Below are 15173 nucleotides of genomic sequence, written 5' to 3'. Positions count from 1 at the left end.
AAATTTGAAAACAAGCAGGGTTTAAAGCTGAACATATTTACCCCACAATGTCTTCAACTAATACGAAAAAATGAAACACAAAGGAGTAAGTGACTTTTCAAGTGATTTAAGTAACTTGAACTAATCACAAAAAGGAAGATTTTTGAATCTTAAATTGAATCTTTCAACCGAACGAAATGATTGAAATTGGTTTGCTTCCAAAAACTCGCTTTATTGATTTGAGTCTCAAGTGTTTCACGATTGCAATTTATTTATCATTAGACGCAAGTGCAGCTGACGTTTACCATTGTGCGTTTTTGGATCTTTTTTTATCGATCAAAACATTCGCCTTCAATTGCTTTGAACCAACTGCTTCATTTCGTTTCAACTTGATATCGCATTAATATTTATTCAAGGCTATCTGGAAACATCCCTTGGTATCAAATAAAGAAGTGAAGCAACGCCTCAAAGGCATAGACCGTTTAAACCCTATTCGAAGACTAAGTCAATTCAAAGTAGATGACAGCAAGATCAATTTGAATCCACAATGGGATCCTCATTAGCCACCTTTCTCGAGCGGATATCGCTTTTTAAAATGATCCCTTCATATTCTCTCGGAATAAATGAGGTCAAGAACCTCGAATGAAGCAATGCAGCTGGAAGTATCTTCTCACAAGTCTCAAGTACTATCCACCAAATAATCGGTCGCACTTTATCAAGTGTTGGCATATCAGCAAAAGATGGCTAATGAACTTGAAGATCCGCCAAGATTTATGGTCAAGTTCCAAGCGATTACAGATTCAACTCCTGATGTACAGACATGCACGGACAGTACAGTAGGAAGTAGAAGGAGATAGATGAAAGGGGAAAAAACACTGTTCAACGATGGACACTCTCATGGCGATTCCAAAGATCTATGTACGTAATGTATGTTAGCCAACACACAAGGGAAGACATGCCATCCAATTGATCTTTTTTTTGCCCGAAATAATTGAGGTTCTTCTAATGAAGTTTAAAGACCCTCAATTTTCGGTTCAAGTCGAGACGCAATTCCGATGAGATTTTTCTTGTAACTAGTTTGAAAGTAGCGAGGCTTTGAATTGAAATTTCCAAGACATATTGCGAGGAGATTGCTCTCTATTAGTCTTCAAATATCCACGCGTAATTGCAAGCCAATTTGGGGGAATAGTGCAATGTGAAAAATGGTTTCAAATGGCTTTTGCTGTAATTTGGCCCATTTCAGCTCGCGATTCGAATTCGACAGGCATCAATTCCGTACACGCATTTGCACATTCGGCAGCCTCTCATATCTATGAGAATAGGCTACACAAGATATGCCATTTAGAATCATCACTTTCAACGAACAATGTGCCTTTTTACGAAACTGATAAGCATCTCGTTTCCACGCCCTCTAGCACTAATCTATGGATTGCTGCTTGAGCAAAAGAACAGGTGAGTGAGTTGGCGAGCTAGTAGTAGTAGTAACAACAACAACAACAACAACTGAATGGGAAGATGATGATCGCCAAGCAGCAAAGGGTGTTACTCTTATCTGGAAAACATCCATAACACATTTTTTGGCCTCAGTTTTCTAGAAAACGGTGAGAAAACCGTGGAGTCTCGAGTGGATTTGCATCTTCAACCTCCAGAGATCATAAAACATGGATGCTAAAAAATGTACAGTTGAAAATAGCCACGCACTCACTGGCAAATTGGTTGGTTTCTTTGTCAGCATGCTCAAGATGAGAAAATTAATTTAGACCTCCCAAGTCTCAAATTAAGTTTGAAGTCCCGGAACGATCGTCACTTGCCATATAACAATCCGCTCAAATTTCTAAAACGAAGGCATTGCCGGACAGAAATAAAATGTTCTCTTAAAATGAGTTGGCACAATTTGAGTCATTTGCTCTTAGACAGCAACATAAGAGGAAAAAAACTCGAATTGAAATCATTCCAGGGACGCCATTAGTTATTTACTTTCTCAGACCGACCAGAAGATTAAAGTTGATGGCAGCAAAAAGTTCAAACCTCGCTGAGACTCAATGCATACTTTTCAGCAAAAAAAAAACAACACCATGAGCTCAACTACGTGGATAATCAACTTCTCGACCATAATATAAACCAGCCTGTGAGGAAAAAAGGGGCTCGAAGGATGGAGTCTTCTTCGAACGAAAATAATGACGAGCAATTTTGACTGATTCCACGAATGAATTTGCCATAGAGTTCTCAATCATTTATGGAGTATGAAGTATGCCAAGTGAAATTTTTACCTTGAGCACGTGATAGCATTCACAATATCTTGAATCGCCCCATTCCCCAATGCTTTAAATGTCAAGACTCGTGGTGGCAAAACAGATGCCTGGAATAGACTTTTGGCAAAGTCATAGGGCGCGAAAGAAACAGAGGATTGATCTTTTAAGGGAGAGAAAGATAGAAGAACGAACGAACGAAGAAAGAGGGGAAAGAAAGAAAAGAATGAGCCAGCCACAGAACAGAAAAGGGTGAGCTCATTCGTTCGTTAGGATGTATCTCCCTCACCCTAGCTTTGGGCGCAGCGACGAGCAGAATTCACAAGATCTGGCAATGTGATTGACCCACATCTTGAAAGCGTCTTCTATTGATCATGATTTGGGTAGCGAGACAAGGAAGCACCAAGCACAACAGCACCGTCTATCTACCCGTGGAAAGTAAACGATCGGTATCGTTCATTCACCGCCCGTATCACCATCCACCCCGAAAACTTCAGAACCCACCGATCTATAACTCAATATGGTATGCCCAATCAAACCAAGTACTTCAGAAACACGAATCTCTGGAAATTCTAACATCAACCTAGAGGGATGTTGTGATAATTCTTGGGCAAATGTCCATTCGTAGCTTCAGCATTTATTCAATTCAATTTAAGTGGCAATTCGTGTTCTTGTGCGAGTGGAATATCTGCACAACACCTGGAGTTCAATGCTCTTCCACCAAAAAGATAATATACCTGAGCAGTTGATAGAACAACATGATTTGGCATGTTCACTTGGCAAATGCTGCTTCGTGTCAATGTGAAATGCCCTTGAACAATCAATAAGGCCTATTGTTGGTTGGCCTCCTCGAAAACATCGACCTCCCAAATAAACGGACGACTTCTTCACATCATCGCCAAGTACTCGAGTAGGAACTTTTCAAGTACGGCAAAGACATAATGTTGCCATCTGAGCGGGACTTAAATAGAAGGTCCTTGAAAACTTTCATTGTGGAGACTTCTTATCACACTTCCCATCGTCATTGTCAAGATCTATGGAGAATTGGCCAAAGAACTGATCCTTCAATCACTTCATGCATACAACTCAAAGATCAACAGGGCGACCTTTGTTAATGTTCGCTGTTAAGGTGACTTGAGGACCATGCTAATGAAAGACTTTCCACTCGACAACTTAACACGATTTTGACGCCCGTCGTCATTTTTGGGTATTCCAAATTCAACCATCAACGAATGGACCATGACAAACTAAGTTGACAGACAATATTTGGATGACAAGATATTCAAGCCCAATGTTGAACACATTTTAATGCTCTCTTTCTATTCAATCCACGAAGTTGGTAGCTAGATACAAATGTCGATGTAAGCAATGTGCGCACTAGTAGGTTCTTTTCATAAGGAAAATATTCACCTGAAATTGATGGGCCAGCAATTTTCTTTACCAATCTTCGTGTTGGTTGCTAAGCTTCAATCTGGTCTTCGGCAGCAAATTGCTTTGCAAATTCTGAAGCGCGCAAAATAACGCGGTCATAAAGGAAATGGAACTTTGCAAGTAATTCTCTATCTCCCTCCTTCCTTCCAATGAGGAGACCACACAAGATTAGCGGTTTCAAAAGAGCTATTTAACTACTCTACAATTAAACAATCTAACTCTTGGTTTTCGAAATCTGAAGCGGGGGTACAACAATTGAAGAGCAGACGACTTGTGAAATTTGTTCCATCGCTCAAAAATCTCGGTAAGGAAGTAAGTCGGTTCCACTTTGAGCGTGATAAGTACAATGTGCTTTAAGCTGACTCACGTTCCAACAATAAAAGAACGTCTGACAAACGAGGCGCTCCATGCTTGCGAGGTGCCAGGCTTTCAACGCTTGCTATTCGATGCAAAATAAGAGGGAAAGAGGTAAGTAAGCAAGACTCAGTTTCGAGTTCATTTCCTCCCTCTTGGTGGTTAACGTTACGATCGCATTGCTTTCACGAGCATTTCAAGATACCACTAAAGTAAACGCCTTTTGACACGGAAAAAACATTCGACCAAGAAGTACTGCTCCATCAATCCATGACTCGACCAAACTTTGTATTTTTCTTTCGTCAACTTTGAATGGCTGTCATTTTTTCTTTTCATTCAGTGGCTAGCCAATTTTTCCTTCTCATACCATCAAAATTAGCATTAATAGCAATGCGAAATACGAATATGCGAAATCAGATCAATTACTTAGTTACGCGTAATTCTTCTGACCATGCAAATGTTGTCATAATTGACCAATCCAATTTTGAGTTGTAGCAAAATAATTGCCTTTATTGTGACTCTCTCTTATGTCATTTCGTAAGATGTATCTAGGTGCGTGCCTAAATATTATAAACAGACATCGATAAAAGAATAAAGGAATTAAATGGTCAGAATGATAAAATGGATGACTTGCGGCTAAAACATACCCTATAAATATACCATCACTCTAATTTTGTGACCAGTTCATTGATGAAGCGCTTTCCCCTTAATTTTTGTACAGTCAATGATGATCACATCTTTTGACCGTATTTCACTGAAGTATTGCCTGACAAGAAAAGGATCTACCTCGTTTAATCTTCAAGAAGGATCAGATTACTGAATAATGGTATTTATCTGGACAAAAACAATTTCGTATTGAAAATATGAGTTTTGCTCACGAATCTGTTCCAAGCTTGAGATTTCCGAAATGAAGGAGGGGGATTAGAGGGTCAGAATTGAACAATTTTTCATGTTCTCAATCGGCCATTATGACAAGACAAGTAGTAGGTGTCTAGTACATGCGTACGGCGTCCTACGTATCAACCTCAATTTTATCTGCAGATCTACAAAATTCGTACATGTCCAAGGGTTTGACAAATGGATTGCCATTCGAAGGCTTTTACATCTTGAGTGGGGAAATTGAAAAACAAAAATTCCACCGACCCAGATGCCAACTGGCTACTTGCCTGCCTACCAGCGAATGCTGGGTAGGCACTTAAACAAACATGTAACTGATTATGATGTGGTCGTAGGGGGCTTGGGACGAATGGTGTATACTCAAGGGCCTCTTGGGGCGAAGCTGTGTACAAAATGGAAATCTCGCCCAGTTGAAACTGACTTCCGACAACAATTGATTGCTTTGTTTCGCAACATTGACTGATAGAAACAAAGTCAGCAGGACGAGTAAACAAGAGCACTTCCTTTCTCGCTCTCACTCCTATGATTTACCTCGACGTGAAGGAATCTGGGTTAAATGAAAAACACATAAACGAACGGGTTCGTTAGGAACAGTAGAGCACGTCAAGATCTTTTTCCCTTGTATAAAAGCATGTTCTCGCCGAGTCTCGAGTTTCATGCCGGGTTAGTGCGGATTCCATCGTCAATATCGACTGAAATTCACTATTTGGCCCACCCACTATCCATGCAAAGACATGATGTACGACCAAAGCTAGCAATCCATGCATTCAAATGCTTCTTCATTTGGCCGTCTTGGAGAACAGCCAACACACACACCTATCCCTATCTAGCAACATCAGAAAAGAATGAGGAAATCAAGCCAATCCTTGGCCGAGTGGATGGGTGCTCCACTCACTTTGCATCCATTATTTGAGCCGGGAGGTGCAATTTGTAGTGCAAAGGGTGACAGTCAGGGTGGTGAAAAGTGATCGTTCGAGTGCATAGGGGGAGTGGACGAAAGTGCAATCATGTCAATGGCAATGTCTCACTGCCCTCACTCGTACACTCCATGGGGCTTTGTTTTTCTCTTTCTAATGACATATTTGGCTGATGAAAAGTTAAAAAAAAGTATTAATAAGCTCAATTCTGAATGTATAAATGTAATAAAAAAAGATTAAAATGATGAGCTTCACTTTTGTAATAGTTTCAAAATAACAATATTAAGAGTTTTTGAATGACTTAGTTACAACGGAACGATCAGCACGATCAGGACGCCCTCTTTGAACTTGAATTAGTATCATCTTGATCCAAGGTATTTTCTTATTGGAGGGGCAAATATCTCCATAATTTGAAAATCATTACACGTTCAAGTACCACTTCATTGGTTTTGAGATCCATGTGGTCAAGGCCATCTGCTTACTACGTCCAAATGATGGTTGGCGCCGGCCATGAAAATGGCTACCCTCAGTTGTAGGAAGTTCCTGCTCCACAATAGCAACACCGGACAATTCAAAGATTCGATTCGAATAAATGAATGATCCTCGTAAGAACCATGCATCCGTATCAAAATATCATTCGAACCACGCCAGCAATCAGATTCTAGCGTAGTTCCATGATAATTCAGTACTTCTTGTATCCTTCCAATTCAGGATTCCAATCAGGATTATTACATCAAAATTAAGCATCAAAAAGAAAAGACATTCAATCGACGCAGGCCTAGTTTCAATATTAAAATGAAACGCACACACAGCAAAGGCAGTCTGAAAATTGCGCAGCGTCACCAGCTTTTTAATCTACGTATCTAGTAGTCTTTGTCCCCGATCCTGGCCAGGACGAAACTGCGTCGTTGGGTTCAGCCCCGCGCACTAAATCGAACTTCAGGCGCCAAAGATTCCAGTGGTCAAATCCTCTTCATTTTGTCTTCATTCAATGGTCATCAGGACTTTATCTATCAAAGTTGAGCTTAGTGGTTATCTCACCTAAAACCCTAACATGGTCACAGATATTCCTTTGGGCGCAGAAAGAAAATGCAGCCGAAAGAAAGAGACGCATTAGATTACTCTGCTCGCTTGGCATTGAGAGAACTAATTCATTTGGAGTGCCGAATATGAATGCATCTTGTTTGAGATGTCCTTCAGTATCATATTTTGCAACGCCTCAATTCACCAGATAGGTTGCATGACCTTCTTTGTCAAACTTTAACTGAGTTGTCCAACTTGTGGGGGGTGAATCAGGACAAGAACACTGCGTTATCGGACCATTAGTAGGCTGTCAAATTTTTTCGTAGCTATCGGGGAAAAGTTGATTGGAACCGTGGAAAGTGTCCGCACTACGATTAATAGAAAATATGAAGGGGAAGCCAAGAAGCTATTCAGCAATTACAATTTTTGTATTTGTTGTAAGCGCTTCATATCATATATTTCAATATTCATCATGAACCTGTTCAAAAGTCAGTCCTGACTAAGAAAAACAAGGTTCGAGAAACATTCATGTTTCAAACCGGCCCTTCCTAACGACGAGTATTTCCATAACCGCAATTGCGAAGTTTTCTTGCCGTGAAAAGCTTATCACGAGAAGACATTCCAATTATTTGTATTATAAACATGTTCCAACAGAAGTCGAAAACATGACTCATGAGAATACGGATTAACATTCATGACCACCATTATCATCATCATCGCTATTATTCCATTACAATCACGTTGATCTATTCCATCTTATTCGTACCTTGACAAGGTAAATGTGGTATGTAAACATTGGAAGCACGACAAAAAGCTATTTCCCGCACTCGAGAATTTTCATGGGCCGTATTTCTGGCAAAATCATTGTTGGCTCTTGTGAGACTTTGTCCTTCAAGAAGAGCTCAATAGTGGGAGAGAAAATTTAGTGAGCGTCAAACAGCTTCGTCCGTAGTGCAAAATAGCAAGTCTCCTCTCGGCTTTTCTTGGTCATCGACCCTATCATTAAGAATGCCACGTTTCACATAACAATAGCCAGTAAAATGGGCATTGAAAAGGACAATTAAACCCTCATTTAGTTGCCTTTCATGTGAATTACTAATGCTTGATCCATGGTCGCCCAAACTTGAAATTAGATTAAATAGCTTTTATAATGTGATAATCAATATGCATGGAAAAAATACAGCCCGCGCATATTAGACATTACGGCAATCCAAGATCCGTTCTCAAGTCCACTGGAGTTGGGATATGGGGCTTTTAACTTAAACAACTTCACTCACGTTTAGTCGTGTATGGCGCTTTAAGTGAGCCAAAACTCATCTTAAATGCCGATAAGATTGTAATCTATCAGCTAATTTGAAATTGTTGGAAATCTAAGTGGAATTTCATGTTGCAATTACTACAAAAATTAGAGATGCCTGTCTTTACTTCATACACCTTGCACGCGTCACTTTTCTTAAGCTAGACGCTTCAGTATGGTCTTGGTTTAAATTCTCAACTACGACAGGAAATGGGGATGAGCTTGGGATCATTCAGAGGTTAGCTCCTCAAAGATGGAATGACTCCAGCAAATCAGAAAAGCTCTTTGGTGAACACGAAGCCAGTGTAGACATTGAGGTAATGGCACCTAATGAAACTCGATCTTTGTGTCTAAATATACATGTCTAATTTTCATGAAAAACAATTGATTGCTTAGAAAACCAGCATCTAAATGGACTCGTTAAAAACTCTTCATCAATTTACGATTCGTCCCGGCCATGATTAGCAATAACAAATTGACCTAGGCGGTAGACCGTGTCAATATGACTGGCTTAGAGTTGGTTGGCTAATGAATAAGCCGATATGATTTGGGTGGGGAGAGCAAACGGCGAGTTTGTTTAGAGGGGACGGATATTCGAAAACAAAATGTTTACTCAGCTCATGTTCATTTCCTGCATTTCATTGCAACTGTTATTCCACGGGTTTCCACTCAATGAAAACTGAACAATGATTTGCATCAAAAGTTTCTCGACATTAAATCGGTCACGCAAAGCTCAAAGCGCACTCAAGGTTAAAGTGACGGCGAGGTAATATGAGCTATTGAAATAGCCGACATTTATATCAAGCGCTACCACTAGTACTTATCGATTCTTAGAGGAATGGACTGGCTCCACTGTAGAGCGATGATTCGAACCTTCTTACTAGTAATTTGATCACCATCGTTCAGAATTAATGTTTCCTGGCTCCCGAGGAATGAGTGATCAGAATCCAAAAACATCTCAGCCCGAAGACCCAACAGGATTGACCGTGTTATTCAAGAACCAGTCGTTCTAACCGTCAAGTGAAGAGGTGAAAAGTGGCTTTTGGAACATGGACGAAACTTAGCCCTGGTGCATAGTGAAAATCAGTGGTCTGATCTTTACCTTGGAACATGCCGAGTTGCGACTTGACGACGATACAAGCAGGAAAGTTTGCTAAGAAACAAAGTAGTACTCTGGAATTCCGGCCTTGATCAGTTTGCAATCTAAGCGATTCACCCTGGGCCTTCTATGTCTGTGTTCCGTTCCACTCCATGTAGGAAGGGCACGTATAGGTCTACCACGTTCACACAATTGTAAGCAAACTAACGGCCAATCAAGCAAGGCTCAGAAGTCGAAGGAGTTGGCTCGCACTCACACTTATTCACCAATAAGGTCCTCTTCGTTAATTGAATGGGTCTATGTGCAGGAATTCGAAGGACCAACTTACACAATTTCTACTCTGAATTTGGATCCCGTTAAGGTCCGTGGGGTCGTTTGGGAAATAGAACCCAAGGCCCAGGAGAGAGAGGTTTTCGTTTTCCTCTGTCTGTGCTGTGAGCAGTCTTGTGCAGTGCTTGTCTCACCAAGTCTGGTTTGTTATGATTTGCCTGCGCGCACTGAAAAACTTTGACTGACTGAAGTTGGTGGTTGAAAGGAAATCCCGGAGAGGAAGCGCGCACGCCTCCCCCTTCCTTCCATTGGGCCTGCCTTTCTAAACCAGCTAGAGCGAGTCCAGACATTAGGACTGGCTGGCAGGGGATGAACCAAAACCTGCCCGTCACGACTGAGTGCTAGGTCAGTGCTTTTCTCAAGCTAGAGCGCCTATCCGGTGGGAAGTAGTGGGAGCTGGATCAGCGAGGTATTTTCTTGGTCACAGATCTCTGCAACGAACTAGCTGAAGCACTTCAGCTAGGCGAAAGGAGGAACAAGGGATCCTGGCTGGGCCAAGATTCATGTGCTGAAGTGATCGCAGATATCCAGGTCCAAACATAGGCTTGCTGACTCTGAAGTCCACGATTCGGTCATCTCCTCCAGTATTTAAGGTTAATCCGATTGCGATCAAACTTTGGCCAGGTAAAATGTCTTGAGTCTTGACGTCACGTGAAAACACAGATGATTTGACATGACAATTGAACACTTCCATACGCTGAGTATATCTTGATGGCAGTGAATAATTCGAATCAGAGCTATGCATCGCATCCGACAGGGTCTCCGAATCCGATCCGAAGTGAATTTTGGCAATCCAAATCCGAGAATTTTCCCAATCCGACGGGAATCATAATTTTTCTGATCAAAGCGAATCCGAATCCGAGAGCCTTTGCCTATCCGAACGAATTCTGTTCGAAATTTTTGCTTAAATTCGAATATGAAATATTCTTTGTCAAATGCGACTATAATCAGAAAAATTTACCTTTAATCCAATCCAAATCCAAAATCCAAATTTGCTCAATCGTAGACAATGGTGTCCTTCAATCCTTGACACCATCCATCGACAAACCGGCGCAGCTCCATGTCGACGACATGGCACGTTGTCCAATTGGTTTGGATCATGGTGTCAATCAACTTTCAAGCATTTTAAGGTAATGACGGAGATTAATTAATGCCCAATCAGGCTCGTTTACAATCACATAGCTAACGACTACTAATCTAGCAATGATGTCAGCTCTTCATTTCAATCGCTGTCCTGTTAGAGCCCACACATGTGGCCTGTGTGTATAAAATAATCTATTTTCAGACCACCAACCCTGGTTCAAAATCAAACATTTTGGCATCCCTGATATCTCCAGAACCTGAACAGTTCACAAAATAATGCGAGCGCCCAAGTTTTGAAACAGCTGAGAACAACTGCAAGCTTTTTCTGACCGACTCGCTGAGGAAGTACCGAATACAGTATAGAGCAGCCCACGAAAGAAAGACCAGCACGACTGCCCGACGCTCTTTAATCATCTTCCAAAATCTACGAATTAAAAAAAAAAAGTAAAATCAACCAAATTGAAGAATTAAATTATTCTACTCTTCATTGGCAAAAGTAGACTAATCTATTGGTAATTTCATTCCAATCTGGCATTTTTGTTTTAAAAATTTAAAGGTCTCTTTATCATAAAAATCCATAGTAAAATGAGGTGAGAAGAATGATATGTTGTTAGCGGCCAATTTTTCTATCCCCTTTGTCTTTGAAGACATGTCGCAATAAAAGCTTACAAGCCTCATTGTACAACAACCCAAAAAAGAGGGAACTAACCAAATCGAACGCCACCTTTGCAAACTCGTGTGGGATATATGTTAATTGTACGTCCGAGGTTTCTCCCTTTATTACTTTTTTTGTTTCAATGAGATGCTAAATATTCAGCTTTTTGGTTTTTATCTTTTGTATCATACTTAGCTCGCAATACACAAGAAAACAATGGTTCCCAAAGTTGACTCAATACTAGTTGGGTGTGTATGGTAAGGTACTGATCCATAAAAAGCCTTGTTCCAACACTCTGGACTCGATTTTACTATGCTGTAGAACGAAGTATGAGTCAAGGTGTGTGTTGCGATAATACCATAATACCATTTGAGATGTGACTGGTGAGGCCAAGAAGTAATATTCGGTAGTTGGACCCTTGGAAAGCTGGGAATAGCAGCACTAGTATCATCACGAACCGACCGACCATGCTCGAGAGGCTGCTTGAATCATGACCAAGCAAACGGCGATACAATATCGAGCCATTATTGAAGGCTATCTATCTTTATCGAATAATCTAAAAACTGCCGGTTAGCTATTCCTAGATTTAGCATTTACGGGACGCACTTGTATATCTAATACACAATTGAATTATGAAGATTGCAAATAGTTCTTGTTATAAGTTTGCAAAAAAAATTTTCCCCGCATACCCGCAATCCCATGTGGTCTAGTGGCTAGGATAAGCTGGCTTTCACCCAGCAGGCCCGGTTCAATTCCGGGCATGGGAGTCTCTTCTGTCTTCTGTCGTGCTTCTTCGGGGTTAATATTCTGGTTCGCTAGCACTTAAGCCTTCTGTCTTCATGGGAATTCAATATACTTACAATTCTTTTTGAAATGTCCACCTTGCGTTTGGCACCGTCGACGTAGGGGTCAGTTCCCCCTCGCATTTCAGATTTGACGCTTTCCACCTCAGATGATTTCCCTCCCTCGTTTTCGACCGAAGTTACCTCGAGCATATTCTGCTCTCCACTGATTCACAAATAAATAATAAATCTTAAACCCGAGGGTCTTTGAATGTGGTTACATCAACACTCACTTCACACCTAAAAGTCAGTCATATGAGGTGGAAGTTCTCCTTAAAGAGAACCAAACCTCACCGTTTATCGAGGCCTTTCCCTCCCTCCTCTCTTTCTTCCTTCTTGCTCCTCTATTCGTGCGAGCTTCCAAGACGACCTTTCTTGCCTTGTGAAGTCCAGGCGACCTTGCTTCTTTTGTTTCCTCCGGCATTTGTTACGTCATTTCAGGCCATTCGGGCCTTTTTCCTGCCAAATGGCCGTTCAGCCAAGTTTCTGTTTGAAACTTGGAACAAAGATCTCGGCTTTGCCGTACGCAAAAATGACGAATGTAATAGCCATTCGTAACTTGGGTTGGCCGCAATTCTCATTTGGAACACTGTTCACATGTGGTGGTTCATTCACACGCCTCAAGCCCACGCCCCTCTTCCTGGGCCCGGCAAACGCATAAGCTCGGCCTCAAGTGCGGCTCGAATGAAGCAGTAAAGGTATACAGATGGACGTTTTAAATGGCTGTCGTTCCTCGTAGACCTTGGGAGATACAGGGCAAATACGGTTCGAACTTGAAACTGATAAACAAGATCACAAACTGAAGAGTCTGTTCTTTTCCCTTACAGCAGACCCACGTCTTAAAGGACAGAAAGACAAAGATTGAATATTGATATAATGCTTAATGAGTAGTGTAAGTGTGGAGGGCTCAAAATTGTGTCAACTATAAAGTTCTCTTTGTGAGCAAAACTGGGTTGGATTTACAAATTAAGAATTTTTCTTAATTATGAAATTAGTTTTGCCAGATTTAACCATGGATTTTGACATTGGACTAACTCCCGAGAGTAAATTCCCAGGAAGCAAACAACAAATTAGTAAAACAAACTGCTCAAGAACGAAATTCTCAACAAGAATTGGGAAGTATTACATTTTGACCGGTTGAAATTGTGGCAAATAATCTGGCCAACGAGTTTTATATACACGAGCTTTCGAGAATGCAAACAGCCAAATTACTACCTTCGCATCAAAATTAATTGAAGACGGGCAAGGGACACTTCCACCCTTTTAAGAACGTTGAAAAAAAGAGGCTTAATGAATTTTACACGAAAAAAATATATTTTAACAGAGCAATACTACTCAAATACTGTTCTAGGATATTGCAAAGGCATCGCTTTTTCGCTAATAAATGAATTTTTTTAACCAACAATCAACGTGCCATGAACATTTTGTCCGACTTCCATAATTCGACCAGTCTTAGTACTGTAAACACCACCATGTGTTTCCGTTCATTTCTTTACCGGATATAAACGCTAAAATCAGCAAGCGGCCACATACGAAAAAGAAAATACATTGGCACACTACAATGTTACCATGCTTTAAATAAGGGCGGCTTTACACATCTGCTTTGATGGAACAAAGCCGGTAGGATTGAATCGTACGATTAAATAGGGACTAGTGCTGGTGCGTTGCCCAGCAATAGGACTTGAGTCTTGTTGCTGTACTCAGTAGAACACAAAGACTCATATTGCGAAATTTTAACCGCAAGAATGAGATTTTTTCACAAATTCCGGGTACTCAATATTTTAGTGTTTTAGAAAAGATCTGAGCTCGAGTCTGGACTAGCTTCCAGCACTAGCCTACTTCCATCCTCATAACTCCGGATTTCAATTCCTGGCCTTTTCCATCTTCTGAGTGTTAAGCCGCTCAGTAATTTACAATAAATAATAATAAATTTGGTGTGCCATAAAAGGCACACCAAATAAGGAAAGCTAGTATATACATAAATTTATATTATGACGGATTTATGGGACTACAAGTGCACACACAATTGGAAAAAACTAAACAAGATCATCATGCGTGGATTCGAGCTGCAAGGTTCATATTGTTTAAGGAAAGTTATATGTTAATACCTTATAGAAGTAATTATTTTGTATGGCTTATCCTGCTTTGACTGTTGGATCCGCTTTGCAATTTTGCTTCAACCAAGCTGAGTCGATAATTTCAACAATGATAATGGCAATGCAAAGCAATGCAAAATTCCATGAGCTCAACGAAGGGGTCAAGAGGTTGAGCGGTTGAAACCATAAAAGCATAGCTACAGATAAATATTACAAAGCTTTTTGGCAATTTTTACAGATTGCCTTTTAAGTGAAGATGAAAAAAGTGAATTTCAAAGGTAACTCTGGTCAATGATATGAACATTTTAGGTGTGTTATCATAACCTTTATATTTGATGATGCAAAATGTGACTACGTAATGTCAAGCATTAAATCCTTAGGCCAGCTTTTTGTTTTGTCTGATTCGGATCTGGTACTACTGGGAATGACTTGTTTGGGACAGACTTGAAGGTTCAAAATTTCCCGCACAGGGTGCTTAACTCACAGTTTTCTGCATTTGCTGTGTCAGAAGTTGATATCCTACCCTTTAGTGGTCAGACAGTTACCACCCACATTATTAGGAACAATGACCGTGGTCAACGTCTTGTTTTTTACAACAAGCATGTGCGATTTAAATCTACAATCACAAGGTAAAAGATGTCCTTCAGTATCATATTTTGCAACGCCTCAATTCACCCAGATAGGTTGCATGACCTTCTTTGTCAAACTTTAACTGAGTTGTCCAACTTGTGGGGGGTGAATCAGGACAAGAACACTGCGTTATCGGACCATTAGTAGGCTGTCAAATTTTTCGTAGCTATCGGGGAAAAGTTGATTGGAACCGTGGAAAGTGTCCGCACTACGATTAATAGAAAATATGAAGGGGAAGCCAAGAAGCTATTCAGCAATTACAATTTTTGTATTTGTTGTACCGTACATCAT

The 15173-nt window shown here is 40.6% G+C and overlaps 1 protein-coding gene across 6 annotated transcripts in view; it reads right to left on the bottom strand.

Moving 5' to 3' along the window:
• LOC131879122 (tripartite motif-containing protein 2-like) overlaps positions 1–15173 on the bottom strand; it is a 32419-nt gene that overhangs the window by 9975 nt on the left and 7271 nt on the right. For 2 of the 6 annotated variants that reach the window (XM_059225344.1, XM_059225345.1), the window contains exon 1: positions 9250–9293. The exons of 3 other annotated variants lie outside the window; for them this stretch is intronic. The gene's annotated coding sequence lies outside the window, so the exon portion shown is untranslated. Of the gene's footprint in view, positions 1–9249; positions 9294–12174; positions 12182–15173 lie in introns of those variants that run through there. One more of the 6 variants, XM_059225346.1, reaches the window with a different exon arrangement.

Source organism: Tigriopus californicus, chromosome 4 (assembly GCF_007210705.1).
Source record: "Tigriopus californicus strain San Diego chromosome 4, Tcal_SD_v2.1, whole genome shotgun sequence".
NCBI classification, from domain to species: domain Eukaryota; kingdom Metazoa; phylum Arthropoda; class Copepoda; order Harpacticoida; family Harpacticidae; genus Tigriopus; species Tigriopus californicus.
This window is presented reverse-complemented; position numbering and strand designations above follow the sequence as displayed.